Source organism: Trichomycterus rosablanca, chromosome 18, assembly GCF_030014385.1.
Source record: "Trichomycterus rosablanca isolate fTriRos1 chromosome 18, fTriRos1.hap1, whole genome shotgun sequence".
Classification (NCBI taxonomy): domain Eukaryota; kingdom Metazoa; phylum Chordata; class Actinopteri; order Siluriformes; family Trichomycteridae; genus Trichomycterus; species Trichomycterus rosablanca.
In genome coordinates this window covers 829,947-845,216 of record NC_086005.1, presented here as the reverse complement: position 1 = coordinate 845,216, position 15,270 = coordinate 829,947, and the positions used below count along the sequence as shown (strand labels likewise).

Below are 15,270 nucleotides of genomic sequence, written 5' to 3'. Positions count from 1 at the left end.
TCCTTTCTGTGTGGAGTTTGTATGTTCTCCCCGTGTCTGCGTGGGTTTCCTGCGGGAGCTCCGGACCTCCTACAGTACAGAGGCGTGCAAGTGAGGTGAACTGGAGACACTAAATAGTCCATGACTGTGTTTGATATTAAACTTGAACTGATGAATCTTGTGTCAGCAGTAACTACCTGTCCTGTCATGAATGGAACCAAGGTGTGTAAAACATCACGTTACAATCCTACGTTTAATCACTTAATACAGGTAATGTGAAGTTGGGAAACCTGCTTTGATTCACTCAGTCATCCTCCATAGCTTTCTCTGATTGCCAATCAGTCGTATGGGCAAAACTGAATATTGTAAAAAGCAGATGAAGTGATTGAACAGTAAAGTGAGCGTTGTTACCCTGCCATAGATGAGGAATGAATACACCCAGGCCAGGGCACCACTGCATCACAGAACAATCATTTATTTACATCTGGAGGATATCTAAAGCAGCCAACCTCCCTCTGTATGTTTTGGGAGATGGAGAAAAAACAGAATGCCAAGTGTACCCAGGGTAAACCAATGCAGACACAAAGAGAACATGCAAAACTTCCCACTGAAGTAAGTGAGTGAGTGAATGGTAGTGTGTTTGTTTTACTGTAAATGATTGGCAGCCATATTCAGGCTGCATTCGTATCATGAGCTCAATGTTCCCTGGTAGGCTCTGGACCCGTCGTGACCCCGATCAGAATAGAGCAGTTACAACAGATGAACAAATTACTAAATAAATAAACAAATACTTTCCACGATATACAGTAGAATCCACATGAACCGATTCATTGTTAGAATCGACTCCGTACAATTCAGTACAGTTCAAACCTCGGTGCTTCACTAGCAAGATACTAAACACTAAATTTGTTATATAAACTCACAACAATATTTTATAAGTGTTTTGTAAATATAATTATATTTAAAGTGTTAACTTTGTGTAAATTCTGTAAATTCTTCACAAATAGGAATCGACTCATTACAAATGCAATTCAAATCACTTCGCTTGATTGTCACGAACAATATTACGACTTATAAAATAGCATTTCTATGTTTTGTTCGAATCAGTTTGTAATTAATAATCTAAAAATGATTCCTTAAAGGCTGCACAATTAAAAAAGTATGTTTAACTATTCTCTTAAAAAGAATCGATTGATTCGAATCTTTTGATTTAAATCTCTTGAATCAGCCGCGCGCGCCTGTGTTCGGAGCTCGCGCGCATCAGGCAGAAACCGTTAGCTCAGCTCCGAGCAACGGTTTATTGTGAGCTAATATTCGTTAGTGCGGCTTATTTTTATTAAAATATACAATATAGTTTGTTTAAATACAGTTATTTCGGTGTGTGCGTGTTGTTTTTAATGTAACATTAGCTGCTGTGGTGTTTATCCCCACATCCTCCTCCTCCATCCATCCAGTCATGACCGTTTAATCTGCTGCATCCTCCGTCAGACTGAAGGAAAAAGGATTTAATTCATTATTCTCTTATATTTCACAAGGTAAGATTTATTTAATCTTTATTTCGTGATTTTATAAACATTAAAATAAACAATCTACCTAAATAACACACATACAGCACAACAGCCACACATATAACATATAACACATCTACACTGGCTTTCCTGTATCAGGTTACCACCATGGTGCCACATTAATAATAAAATAATATTAAAAATAACACATTTCAAGTTATTTCCTTTTATAATGTGTATTAAATGATTCAAAATAATTTATCATAACATAATATGGTGCTTTATATTATAGGCAACATTTATATTTCACATTTCATATTTCATCATGTTTTTTACATGTAAACGTGTGTGAGGAACCAGTTCACCAAAATGTTCCTAAATTTAACATTTACAACATTTACCTGATGTTTTCTTATCCAAAGTGACTTTCATTTGTCAGAATTAAGGGTTTAGGGCCTTGCTTTGAGGGCCCAACAGTCATAACTTGCAGTAGTGGGGCTTGAACCAATGACCTTCTGATCATTAGTCCACGACTGCTTCGCTGATCTGCACTGATTTGAGCCACAGTAGATTTACCTTCATGACATTTAGCAGATACTTTCACCCCTGTGATTGAATACGATCCAAGCGAATGAGGGTTTAAGGACTTGCTCAGGGGTCCAGCCATGGTGATGATTTCTACAATAAACTACAGAATAATTTTACACCCTAAATCACACATCACGTGAAAGATTCAGTGCTGATAAATGACCTTTAAAAAGCATTCAGCCATTTAGCTAGTAAAACAGGAACATGGACCCCGAGGACCTGAGTTCAATCCCACCTGTGTATGAGAAGTTCTTTTGGGTGGGGCAGTTTTCTCCCACTACTTCTAGGAGGTAAACTGGTTGAAATAAAGACACTTTTCCATTGTCTGGTACACTAACGCTTCAAAATTCAGATTTTTTTTCTGATGAGCTACTTTCTGTTTTCATTTGCGCTAAGGGAACCAGTAACAGGTTTTAACGGCATCTCCACCAATTTGTTGAAAACAGATACGCCAGCTGGTTGTTTTTCTTACCTCTTTAATCAAATTGATTGTAGTTGGGTTATAAATATGGTGCCGGTAGTTTCTCCCTCCATTAGTGATTCTGTTAGACCAGTCAATGTTCTGTTCTGTTTCTTGCTCAACCCATATGACCTGCTTCCATAGTCTTGGTGCCTGGTCTGGTCAAGAAGGGTAACCAAATTTAGCACGGGTCACTGGCAATGAAATCAACCGCAAAATGTGGCATCACCCTACTGTAGATAGCTGTGCAGTGGAAAGGCAGCAAAATAAATAAATAAAGTAGCATTGCCATGAAAAACATTTAGATTTAATAAATATTCAAAAACATTTAGTTGGTGGTCACAAAAAAATTAAAAGCTTATTTTATGTTACATTAATGGAGGGTTTAGTTAAACAACTAGCACCCTTAAAGATGCATCAGTTTGTCGCTTTGGGAGATGCTTTAAATATGTCTCATTTATTAAATAATTCTGAGTAGAACCTATTTAGAAAGTCATTTTTTAACTTTTTTATTGGTTGTAGAATTAAATCTCATTTGTAAGCAGTAAAGATGTTGGTGGAGTGTTTGTAACACGACTAGAACGGGAAATAAAAGCAGCCGGTTCGACTCCTGTGTTTTTAGAAGCTGTTTCTTTATATACACTTTAGGGACAGTGGTAACCTAGTGGGTTGAGTTTTGGGATATTGAATGGAAGGTTGTGTGTTCGGCCACTGTCAGGCCTTTGAGCAAGGTTCTTAACCCTCTCAGCTACAGGGGCATCGTACTGACCCTGCGCTCTGACCCCAGCTTACAAGCTTGTGTAGACGTATATAAACATAAATATAGACAATATGATTGTCTGCCCTTATGATTAATCCATTTTTGTGTTTTCACAGAACAGAAAGAAAAATTAAGTATGTATGAGTTACGTCTGATTATATTTTTATATCAGAAAACAAAAGCATTATTTTTTCCATAGCCAGAGAAACCTGAGAAATGACATAATTAGAGTTTTAACCTTCCTAAAGTGAATAAATATGTCGAATGTGACTGTTCCCCTTTACAAAAGCAGCCCACCCACTGCAGCCAGTGATCTTCACCCGTCATGTTCTCCGTTCAGGATTAAATACGATAATCTTCCTGAGTTTGTCGGTCTGTATTTAAACGTGTCCTCTGTCTGAGACAGTGTTTCTCCTCTGAGATGTTGTACCCGCTGCAGCTGATGAAGTTTTCACACGTTTAAATCATGTGTGTATTATTTCGGAGAGAGAATGTAGAAGTAGGAATGAATTTCAGAGCCTCTCACAGCTCGGTGCTTTCTCATGGTTGCAGTGTTTATCCAGTGAGAAGCAGCAGGATGCCACGATTTCCTCCCTTTTCCTCGGAGGAACTGCTGATTCAAGCCGCTTTATTTTGGCTGGCGTTGCTATTTTGCTTTTGCTATGATTTCTGCGGGTGGCATGGTGGCGCAGCTGGTAGGGTGGGTACAGCACAGCGTTCTGGGCCCAAAGGTCCTGGATTTAATTATTGCTCATGGTTTCTGCTTGTGAGAGATTGACATGTTCGTTCTTAAAAACATCCATGCAAAAGGTGGATTGGCTACTAGTGGTGTGAGTGTTTATGGGCCCACACCCTCTGCATCCCTGACCAGAATAAACAAAAATAAAATAAATATATTAATAAATATTGGTTTTCTGTCCAGTCAGATCTTCATGTTCACATTCAGACGTAAATGCAGACGTAAATATTTTGGGCTTTCTAACAAGTTTTGCACCATTACCTCCCCCCACCGTGCCAAGGGACAATTTTCAGCTTCCAAGGTGCCTCCTTGAGCCCAGTCTGCCCAGTCCTTGGAAACGTGCCCATCTTACTCTCCTCTACAGATCCTTGTGCGCCGTGTTGGATCAGACGGACTCATCTTCATGATCTATGACTATCTACACAGACCTTTCCGTCTCTTGACGTCGAGCTTTGCTGCTGTTGCACTACAGTGGATGTAATCAATGAATCAGTGAGCGATAATCTGATGGTTCTAACCCATTAGTCCCTCCTGAAATGTAAAACACGTACTGATGTTCTGTTCTCCGGTCCCGGCGGAACTAAGGGATGAAGGACTCGGGACACAAGCATCAAAAGTCAACTGAACTGCATTTTTGAGCACTACACATGACACAGGATCAGTACTGACCGCTTCTTTTCACCACCTGCACGAGGCGAGTTCATATGCCGATCAGCCTTGCGTACGAAGCACCACGCCCCGATCAGCATTATTCCTCTACTCTTTGCAGGTGCCATCAATCATCCAGCAGAGGTCGTGGCTGCCCCAATTATGAGGAACCCTGGTCCGGCTTATTCCACCCTGTGTGAACAACAGCCGGTCATTGCTCATGTGGCTGCCCAGTTAGCCGGATGGCAGAGCTGAGATTCGATACGATGGTGTGAACATAGTTCATGTTTTGTCTGGCCAACTTGTAATGATGATCTGGCAAGAAAATTTACTTTGTTCTATAAATTCTTATATTGTGAGGAGCTGGTTTTCCTGTAGGTGGAAGGTCGGCTCCATTGTTAAGGTGGTTTACAGGCTTAAAAGAGCGATCTTTGTGTTTTTCTAAATTCTGACCACAGACCTTTTATTAACAGCGTTTACTTATACTTCTACATTTAAAACTAAAGCTTTGCCGAAGTAATCCCTCACCCATGTGGTTATATCAGCTATTGTTGAGTGGAGGTTGTTTTTATATATATAGTGTATATATTCTGTATGCATTTTCTTTTAGCGCGTCCAATTGCCCCGATTGCGTCACGCTTCCTCTCCACCGATGCCGATCCCCGCTCTGATCGAGGAGAACGAAGCTAACCCACGCCCCCTCCGACACGTGGGCAGCAGCCGTATGCATCTTATCACCTACGCTGTGACGAGTGCAGTGCAGATCAGCGTTGTGTACGGAGAGACGCACCCTGACAGCACTCTCTTCTCATCTCTGTGCAGGCGCCACCAATCAGCCAGCAGAGGTCGTAATTGCACCGGTCATGAGAGAGAGACCCCGTCCGGCTTAGTCCCGCCCATATCCGAACAACAGGCCGATCGTTGTTCACGCGGCCGGCAGAGCCGAGATTCGATACGATGTATTCGAGATCCAGCTCTGGTTCCAGCGTGTGTTTTTACCGCTGCGCCGCCTGAGCGGCCCCGAGTGGAGGTTCTTGATGACGTCTGAGGGGTCGAAGATCGCGAGCGTTCAGATTAAGCTTGCGTCCTTGGCCTCCCGATTCCTTGAATGGTTTAATGATATTCTGCTCTGTAGAGGGAGAACATGCAAATCCCTTCCAATCTTTCTTTCTTTGAGAACATTTTAATCATTTTCTCACACATTTGTGGACAAACTGGATCCTCTGATCATCTTTACTCATCAGAGACTCTCAGCCTTTCCTGGATGCTGCTTTTGTACCAAACCATGATCACAATCACCTGTTTAACATCACATCATTATTTAGTGTTTTCACCTCATTACTGGCCCTAAATCGCCCCCGTCCCAACTTTTTTGGAATGTGTTGCAGGCCTGAAATGCAGGAATGGATGTTTATTAATAAATGAAATGAAAGTTGAGCAGATAAAAGATGAAATATCTCAGCTTCATCCTGTCTGACATCAAATAAAAGTCAAAGTCAATGTAAGAAAGTCTGTGTTCTTATTTTATTTTCATTCACCATACTGTCCCAACTTTTTCTGATTTGGGGTTGTACATGAAACACATCCTGGTCACAGTCGTGATGGGTTTTGTTGGAATCACTGGCCGTAATGCCGTCCCACATGCCAAACAGGACGCCAATCCATCACGGTGCTTTGGCCCTCCTTCTCAGATGCACACAATCGGGTCTTGATGCCCGACCGGCTAATAGCACCACTGGGAATTCGTTTTATTTATTAGAAATCACAATCACAGGTCAAACTAGCATTCTGAATTATTTCAACATAATTCTAAATCTACGTATATAAAGAAATTCATTAAAGTAATGTATTGGTTTAGGTTGGTGAGGGGACATGTGGCGTCTTGAAGTGTGTGTGTGTGTGTGTGTGTGTGTGTGTGAGGAGGGAATGAAGCATCAGTGGATTTGAAGCAGGGTGTATTGGGGAGGATGGTTGCTGTGGTTACGGCTCTGAAGAGCCTGATTGGGCGTTGGCTGCTGGTGGTGCGCTGAGATAAGAATTACAGTTAGGGTGGAGAGAGGCGAGTGCTGGAGAGAGAGAGAGAGAGAGAGAGAGAGTTAACAGAACCGTATGTGAGTGCTGTAGAAAGAGAGAAACACTCAGACAGAGAGTGAGAGAGGGAATAAGGAGTGAGAGAGCTGGTGTGAGAGTGGAGGAGAATGGGAGGAGGTGTGGATCTGTCAGTGTAGGATCTCCTGATCAGTGCAGACGCTCGACCGTGTGAGTTCATCTTGCTTTTATTTCCTCTCTTTCTGATCCGTGTCGTCTCTCCTCCGCCGTGCGTCCTCATAAACAGGATCCTGTATTAGCATGACTAGCCGTGCGGTGCAGGTTCAAACCAGAGCTGGGTGGTTTTATGATGTGTTGTTGTTATTGCAATAGAATTACACGATCGCAGAGGATTCTGGGTATCTTCAGGTGTCAGTGCTCAGAGTAACAACAGACAGATTAAACTTAGAACACCTCGGTTTCACCGACCCTGGCCTCCCTCCACTGGCTCCCAGTAAAATACCGTGTAGAATTTAAGGTTCTTTTATCGTATGGTGAAGCCCCAACCTACATCTCTAATCTCATCTGCCCCCATTCTACCTCCAGAATTTTAAGATCTTCTGACCAGTTGCTTTTAACTGTCCCACACGCTCATACAAGGTCCAAAGGTGACCAGGCTTTCTCTGTGGCTGCCCCGAAACTACGGATCAGCTCGCCACTTTTTATTAAGGCGTCCCCTACAACTGATTGTTTAAATGCAATTTATTTTCACAGGCTTTGGGGTTTAGCATGGCTTTATTCTTTATTCTATTATTTACCTTTGAATTTTATTGTGCTATATGTCTTTTACTGTATTTTATGTAACTGATTTGCTTTATTATTGTTCAGATTTTATTGTCTCCAGTATTAATTACACGGCTCTGTTATTTCTTGGTGTTTTGTTAGCAGAATCAGACATTAAATAAAACCCCTCTGTTTCCTGAAACGTCTTTAAAGCCCCGTTCAGACGGGAAGTCTGTAATATCAGGATGTCAGTAATACAGTCTTCACAAACCTTCTCAGCAGGAGCAGGAAAGCTCATGAGTTCAGGCTGTAATTCCATTATTACTGGACTGGAGGAGCGGCTTGGAGCTGGACGTGGAGTCACTTTATTTACACGCTCCGAATTAGAGCTGGGCGATATGGCCACAAATGTTATCACGATAGATTTTTCTATATTGATCAATATTGATAATTATCACGATAAAGATTTTGGTGACATAGAAATGAAATTGTACTGTTTTAAAATAGTTTAATATTTATTATAAGAACATAATCTACATCCAGCATAGTACACAAGACTTGCTGATAGGGCTGAAACGATTCCTCGAGTAAATCGATTACTAAAAATCATCGATTAAAATTTTTTGCATCGAGGAATCGTTTAATCCGCACAACCATATACAGCTCACGGTGTTTCACACGGACGACTTTCACTTTTGCGCAACGTGTTTAACGCCGTGTGCAGGTGACGTGAAGAATCTGAGGGCTGCGTCCCAAATATCTTAAACATAAACAGAACTTAACAGGACTTCATCCGGGTTCTTTTTGCGGACAGTTTAATGAACACCGCGTATTTGGACACGTTCGCCGCTCCTGCGGACCAAACGTATCGGTTTAGGACGCAGCCGAGATTTGATAGCACGGACTGCAAGATATAGAGAGAAAATAGCGAACAGGAGGAGACTGGACAGAGAAAACCACAGAAAGTTTGAGATCATTTTAAGCTGATAAAACTAAAACTCAGTAGAACATCCACACCATCAGAGCGTCGTGTTTACTTTACTCATGTTTACTGACTTTACTTCGTTTCAACCACCACAGGCTTTTATGAAGATTTAGGCAAACACACACATACATACACACACACACACACACACACACCAGATCTACCTCATCTAGAGACACAATCCTGACAGATTTTGATCCCGCTACAAACACCACAAAACCTCCCAACAAAATATTAAAGCTTTATGTTCTGCGTGAGCTGTAGCTGAAACTTTGAGTTTTGAAAGTTGCACAAATTACAGGCTTATGTTCATGTATTTTTGTTTATTATTATTTATGACTTGATGACCTGATGTTTCAGGTTGCCTGTTTACATTTTAAAAGTAAATTGATTTATTTTTGATTTATTTATTTTTGCATTTAAAAAATGTTAAACTGTCCTGTATGCAAGGAATACAAATGTACAGTTTGGTTTAAGAAACATGTCTTATTTAATCTAATATGTATTTGTTTTTGCTCTTTGTTAAAGCAAAAGTATTTCTTATCCGATTACTCGATTAATCGCTGGAATAATCGATAGAATACTCGATTACAAAAATAATCGATAGTTGCAGCCCTACTTGCTGATACCTTAAGTCACTTCAGGAGGGTTTTGAAGTCTCTTTCTCCATCGTACAAACAGGCATCGTGTCTTTAGCCATGAAATAAGTGATCGCTGCTGTTATGTTATGATGCTTTTCCGACTTTTTCGTACGTGGTAACGGCAGAAAAACACGCCACAACAGACTGATTAAAATAAAGTCCACTGCTAGATGGCTGGCTAACAACACTTAAACGCCGTTTTATCTACTTACCATTTGCTATATAAATTGGTAGTTTCCCGACTTATACCAAGTTCACACTACACGACTTTCCAAGTGGTCGGGTCGCTGTACAGTTCACACTACACGACTGGATCTCTTGTAATCGGGAGTCTTTCAGGTCGGTGTGTATTTCACACTACACGACTGGATCTCTTGTAATCGGGAGTCTTTCAAGGGAGTCTTCATTTCACACTACACGACTGATGGGTGATGGGGGGGGTTTCACACACTACACCATCTATCACCAACTGGAATCTCAGGCGAGCTTCTCTGCTCTCCCAAACTACGTTTAGTCACGAATGGATCGTTCTGTAGTGAGTTGGAGGTTAATAAATATTGTTTGCGATGCAGCGTGGGCGTGTAGAGAACGATCAGGTCAGAAATACTGTAAAGCTTGTGTGTGTGTGCTGATGTATTCTGATATAAACTATATTACGCCCCTGTCCCATCTTTTTACACTCCCACCCCACGTTTCCCCTCACACCGTATCTTGCGTTCTCATTGGCTGTTCGACACCGCACTCATTGCCAGTCGGGCAACTCAGATCCAGATATTTGACATGCTAGATATAACTTCAGTCGCCGAGTGCTCTATTTTATACATATATAAAGAAAAGGAGCGGAAATTTCAGGACATGTGGTTTAGCAACTCTAATACACAATATAGCGTTCATGTCGCTCCATTACACAGATTCTATACGTGTCCTGGACGCTTGTTGAAGATCTAGTCTTCAGCACTTTGCTATGCTGTTGGTTTGCTGTGTAGATGATTGTTTGTGTTTGTTACTCTCCTTGTTTGGTTCCTCGTTCTCGGTCGAGTTCTGCTCGTAGCTCTATGTTGTAAACGTCTCACAAGAGCTGTTAGCCGTTTGTACTGTGTGTTTACAGCCTGACCCTCGTTAATCACACAGCTAAGAACCTCCCGCTGTTCTAAAGCGCTGGACATTCAGTATCGGTTCTGCTTAGGAAAAGGACGAAGCTTCTCGCAGCATTAAGCCATTCAGTGGAGAAACTGGCATAAAAAAGAAAATATTTTAGAGATGTACCGATCGGGGTTTTTGGAACCGATTCCGATCTCCTTTCAGGGACATCGGCCGATAGGGGTCCCCCACCTAGGGGGGGATTTAGCAGTAAATAAAATAAATAAACTTAAAAAGAGCCTCACATTAAAGATAAACCGGAGCAGCGCGCGCGTGTGTGTGTTTGTGCCTTAAGAAGAGACGCTTTGTTCACAGTATCGCTATAAGTGATTCATTAATTTATGAGTTGATTCGTTTTTATGTGAAGCGTAAGTTTCTCTTCTCAGTTATCTCTCCGTGTTTACTGTTATTAATTAAATGTCGTGGTTTTAAATAAACACCAGCTACTACAGAACATTCTGTGTGACTCTCTTACATTAAAAAGCTTCATTACACCGTTATTACCACAGATCTGTAACCGAGTCAGACTCGTTCCGTCTAAGGAGCTAAAAGTTCAGCAGATGATCCTGAAGTAACGAATTTGGTAATGAATAAACTTTTGCCTCTGATTGGCTCTGTAACGTTTTCTGTTCTCATCTACATCACAAGTAAGAACCGCTTACGATTTACCAAAGTGAACCAGGAGTTTATATAACGTGCTGATAGAATCGACTCAGATGTGACCGGGTCGAATTATCTTTTTAAAGTAAATATTACAATCAGCAAAATTACATCGTATGTATGATGCACAACGTTAATGATGTTATTTTAGGTCATGAAGAGCTTTCACTGTGGTTTCTGTACGATTGTTGATGAATGGTGATGTGATGGTTGGCGCTTCGTAGCTCAAAGTCTGGATCGATCCACTGAGCTGTTAACTTAACGTGATCTTTATATATCACACGATCGGATCGGCTACATTTAGGAAATATCGGCCGATCGCCGATAGCATATTTTGATTAAAAATCGGCCGAAACCGATTCGTAGCCGATCGATCGTCCCATCTCTAAAATATTTCTTTAAATGAATCAGTCCTCAACGTTTATATTTGCACTGGTATGCTGTACAAAGCTGTAGATTCGGCTCGTTCTCCATGAGTAGGGCGATGTCGCCGATGACAAGCCGAACCTACAGCAGTCGACCACTGACCTTAGAAGAGAAGCAGGCAAAATTGGCCTCAGGATTTGCGCCGAGAAGTCGAAGATCATGCATGTGAGCGCCCAGGGCCAAACATGGGGGATTACGATCAGGACGCAGCGATTGGAGGAAGCAGAACAGTTCACGTACCTGGGCAGTGTGATCTCCCAGAATGGCGACGCAGAGGTGGATGTCAGATGCCACACTGGGAAGGCAGCGGCTGTCTTCCGAAGGATGAACAAGACCTGGTCCTCAGCGTTCATCTCCCTGAGGACCAAATTCCACCTCTTTACTTCCATCGTGATACCAACATACGCCAGTGAGCATCGACGACAAGCTCGACGTCTTCCAGCAACGGTGCCTCAGGATTCGCTACTTCAACCACGTTACCAACGAAACGCGGCGCGGTCAATCTTCACAACATGGTCACACGCCGAAGACTCCGACTGGCCGGCCACATGCTCCGCATGGACAACACCCGGGTCCCCAGGACGGCAATACCATCGATGGGCACCAAACGGCACCACAAGACCACGTGGACGACCCCGAAATACTCGGAGGAGAACCTTCATGTGAGATCTGAAGGCTCTGAACGCAACTTGGGATGATGCTGAGACCCTGGTCCAAGATCGAAACCGTTGGAGGACACTCGTTGCCCGATATGCTACTTAGCACAGGAGGATCTAACTAACTATTGATGTTGTATGAAGCAGTTCCCCCACTGATTCAGCTTCACTTTATTCTGTTGATCTGAAATCCAGTTCAGACGAATATAAAATAAAAGTCATTATTGGTTCAGTTGGTGTGAGTCTGGAGGTGCAGATTCCTCGATGGACTACGATAAACTAAAGAAATATCGGATCGGTACGTGATAACTGATGAGACGACACTAGTTATTCTTTCTGCACTTAGAATTCTGGACATTTCATGTTATATTATTCATTAAATAAACCGAAAGCCCATTTAAAGCCGTTTCCCAAATTGAACTTGGATTAGAGCGAGTCTGGTGCAGATGGGTCCTGCCATTACTGACTGGCTCATTAGTAATAAATCATGTCAGTAGGGCGGCGCCCCCCCATGTATACGGGGGGCATTTTTAAATTGCTACCCTTTACGCCTCAGTGAATCTGACCTGAGCCTAATGTCCATGAATCAAATCAGGTGGAACCTGATGGAGAGATTAAGGACATTTTAAGAACAGTGAGGGATGCTGGATTTAATTACACGTGTTTGGGTTGAAGCAGTCCAGGTCCTTTCTGTGTTGAGTTGGCATGTTCTCCCCGTGTCCGTGAGTTGATTTGGAGATACAAAGTTGTCCATGACTTTGTTTGATATTAAACATGAGCTGATGAATCTTGTAAGCAGTATAGTGCCGCCACTGACGACTATTTTTTTATCGATTCATCTATAGACGAGATGAGTCGATGAGTCGATTCATCTGAACGATTCATTTCCCTCCAAAAAATTTCATTCAGAATCTCATTTAAGCTTCTTTTATTTTAACTACAAACTGTACGGTATAATAATCTAACCCAGAACTAAATGTAAACAGGGTTTATGTCCATATGATCACATTCTCAGGTGCTCCATATTAAACAGAGTGCTTCAACTTATAGCAGAAATAAAATAGTTAGATGTAGCCGCATCTCATTAAGTCCAGCGTACAGTAACGACAGAACGATCCCAGATTCTAACCTCCACATTCACTCAACACTTACTGCACATTCTAAACCATGTAAACACGGTGCTGAGTGTTACGCTGTTACCGGCGCATTCACATCAGAAGCTTTTTGTGCTTTGAACCCAACGCAGCAAAGACCGGTCTAACTGAACTCGGTAAGAAATACGCTATTCCAAGATCTCAGCGATTAAGAAGCGTAATGAAACGATATAGACGTGCAACACGGCGCCGGTGCTGCTGTGGTACCATCAAAGCTTTACACAGTGAACAAACCAGCTTTTAGTTTTGTACCAGTTTGAAGTCACCAAACTTTGGATGATTTGGGTCGTGGAAAACTTTGATCTTTTATTTGAAAGCTCTACAATCGTCCTCTGATGGCTGCAGACGGTGTTTGCAGGAGGTCCTGCACACAGCGAGTAGTGCTGAGGGAATCATATGAACGCTTATATGAACGGAGACCCTGTACAAATAAACAAGGATCATTTATAAACATAGTCCTGTCATGAATGTAACCAAAGTGAGTAAAACATCACGTTAAAATCCTAATTAATAAATATGCTCACTGTGGATAAAAGAGACCGCTAAATGCTGTTAAAAAAGATCGTATTATTTTATCCTTTGCTCATAACCATCGTGATGACAAAGTTCTGTCCAGTTTAACACCATTCTGGAACAGGCTGCCTATGTCGGAAACACTTCTGACCAGTTCTAGTGGTCCAACAAACAGATTCACTCCTAATTTTGGACCTGAAATAAGCATCTACGATCTACAGTCCAGTCGTTAGACTTACAGAAGATCCAGCTCCTAATCTTTCTCTCTTCAAGCTTTCTGAGTGTACAAAGAACTTGGTGAATGTCATAAAATATTCAGCACGCTTAGAAGGAAATAAAATGCAGCTCATTAGCACATTCGGTTGATCTAAAAGCATTTAATTGTTCCTCTGTGCGGATGTTCTTCTCTTATCGTGCTGACTAATGCTGGGCAGTGATCTGAATGGTTAGAAATGAGTTGCTATCATGACGGATTCATAGAAAAGACCACAAGAACAGCTTTCATCTGTCGTATGAGTATTAGAAAGCAGTCCAGTGTGTCTGAAATGAACAGGCGTGCTGGATTGCAGCTACACCAGCTACTCAATCCACCAGCGAGCTACAACGCAAAGAGAGAGGAACTCAACTCAACTCATGACAGCGATGTAGAAAAATGTAGAGATCCCAGAAATCCGATCAAAATAACCCTGACAAAAAAGGGCCAGCGAAAAGGGCTAACCGAACCATGTATGGAACGCATCGAGATGTCCCAGCGATGAGCTGGATTACAAGGCCGATGATAAAGAGCCACCACAAACACAGAGATTGCTGTTTAATGGCTGTTTAAAGAGACTGGCACGCCTCCACGCCTTCTTCAGGCCAACATGTGTCCAGTAGGTGGGCACATTACTCCCAGTCAGTCAAGTTTATTATTATAGCGCTTTTTACAATGGACATCGTCTCAAAGCAACTTTACAGAATCCAGGACCAGCAGACCAAAAACTTCTGCTGAGCAAACCGAGGGTGACAGTGGCAGGAAAAACTGCCTTAAAAATACAGGAAGGAACCTTGACAGGAACCAGACTCATTAGGGACCTCCATCCTTCTTGTGTGGCCTGGAGGATCATTTAAATTAATTAGACTTATACAAATCATACAAATACAAAATAAATATAAACTAAGAGTTATAAATAGTGAAAAGAATAAACAAGTATTTTCAGTCCAGTCTGTAATGAAGTCTTAAGTGAGTTCTGTACATTTTCAGTGTAACACGCCAGGTTACTGTCACATGTAGCAGGAGCAGCATTTTTGGCAAAACAGTCTCGACTTGCAGGATTGAACTAGTGATGGGCCTAGCCACAGTTTTTCAGTTCCGATCCGATTCCGATCACACAGCTGCAGATGCAGATACTGATACCGATACTTTAATATTATTATGACCGTTATTGTGTTAAGTGTTACATTATGAGGCTGAAACCACACAGAACATCATATTAAAAGAGCAAAATAAATAACATTATCTTTTGCATTTGTTCTCTCTGTTAAGTTTTTACGTTTAAGTTTCGTGTTATACCTCTTGACACGCTAGCTTTGCACACACTGCAAGTAGCTGTTTTGCTTTTC

At 41.8% G+C, this 15,270-nt stretch overlaps 1 protein-coding gene across 3 annotated transcripts in view; it reads left to right on the top strand.

The window, feature by feature from the left end:
• The first annotated feature begins 1,235 nt into the window (after positions 1 to 1,235).
• dmtn (dematin actin binding protein) overlaps positions 1,236 to 15,270 on the top strand; it is a 38,206-nt gene continuing 24,171 nt past the window's right edge. For 2 of the 3 annotated variants that reach the window (XM_063014558.1, XM_063014555.1), the window contains exon 1: positions 1,236 to 1,514. The gene's annotated coding sequence lies outside the window, so the exon portion shown is untranslated. Of the gene's footprint in view, positions 1,515 to 6,841; positions 6,942 to 15,270 lie in introns of those variants that run through there. The other variant, XM_063014557.1, reaches the window with a different exon arrangement.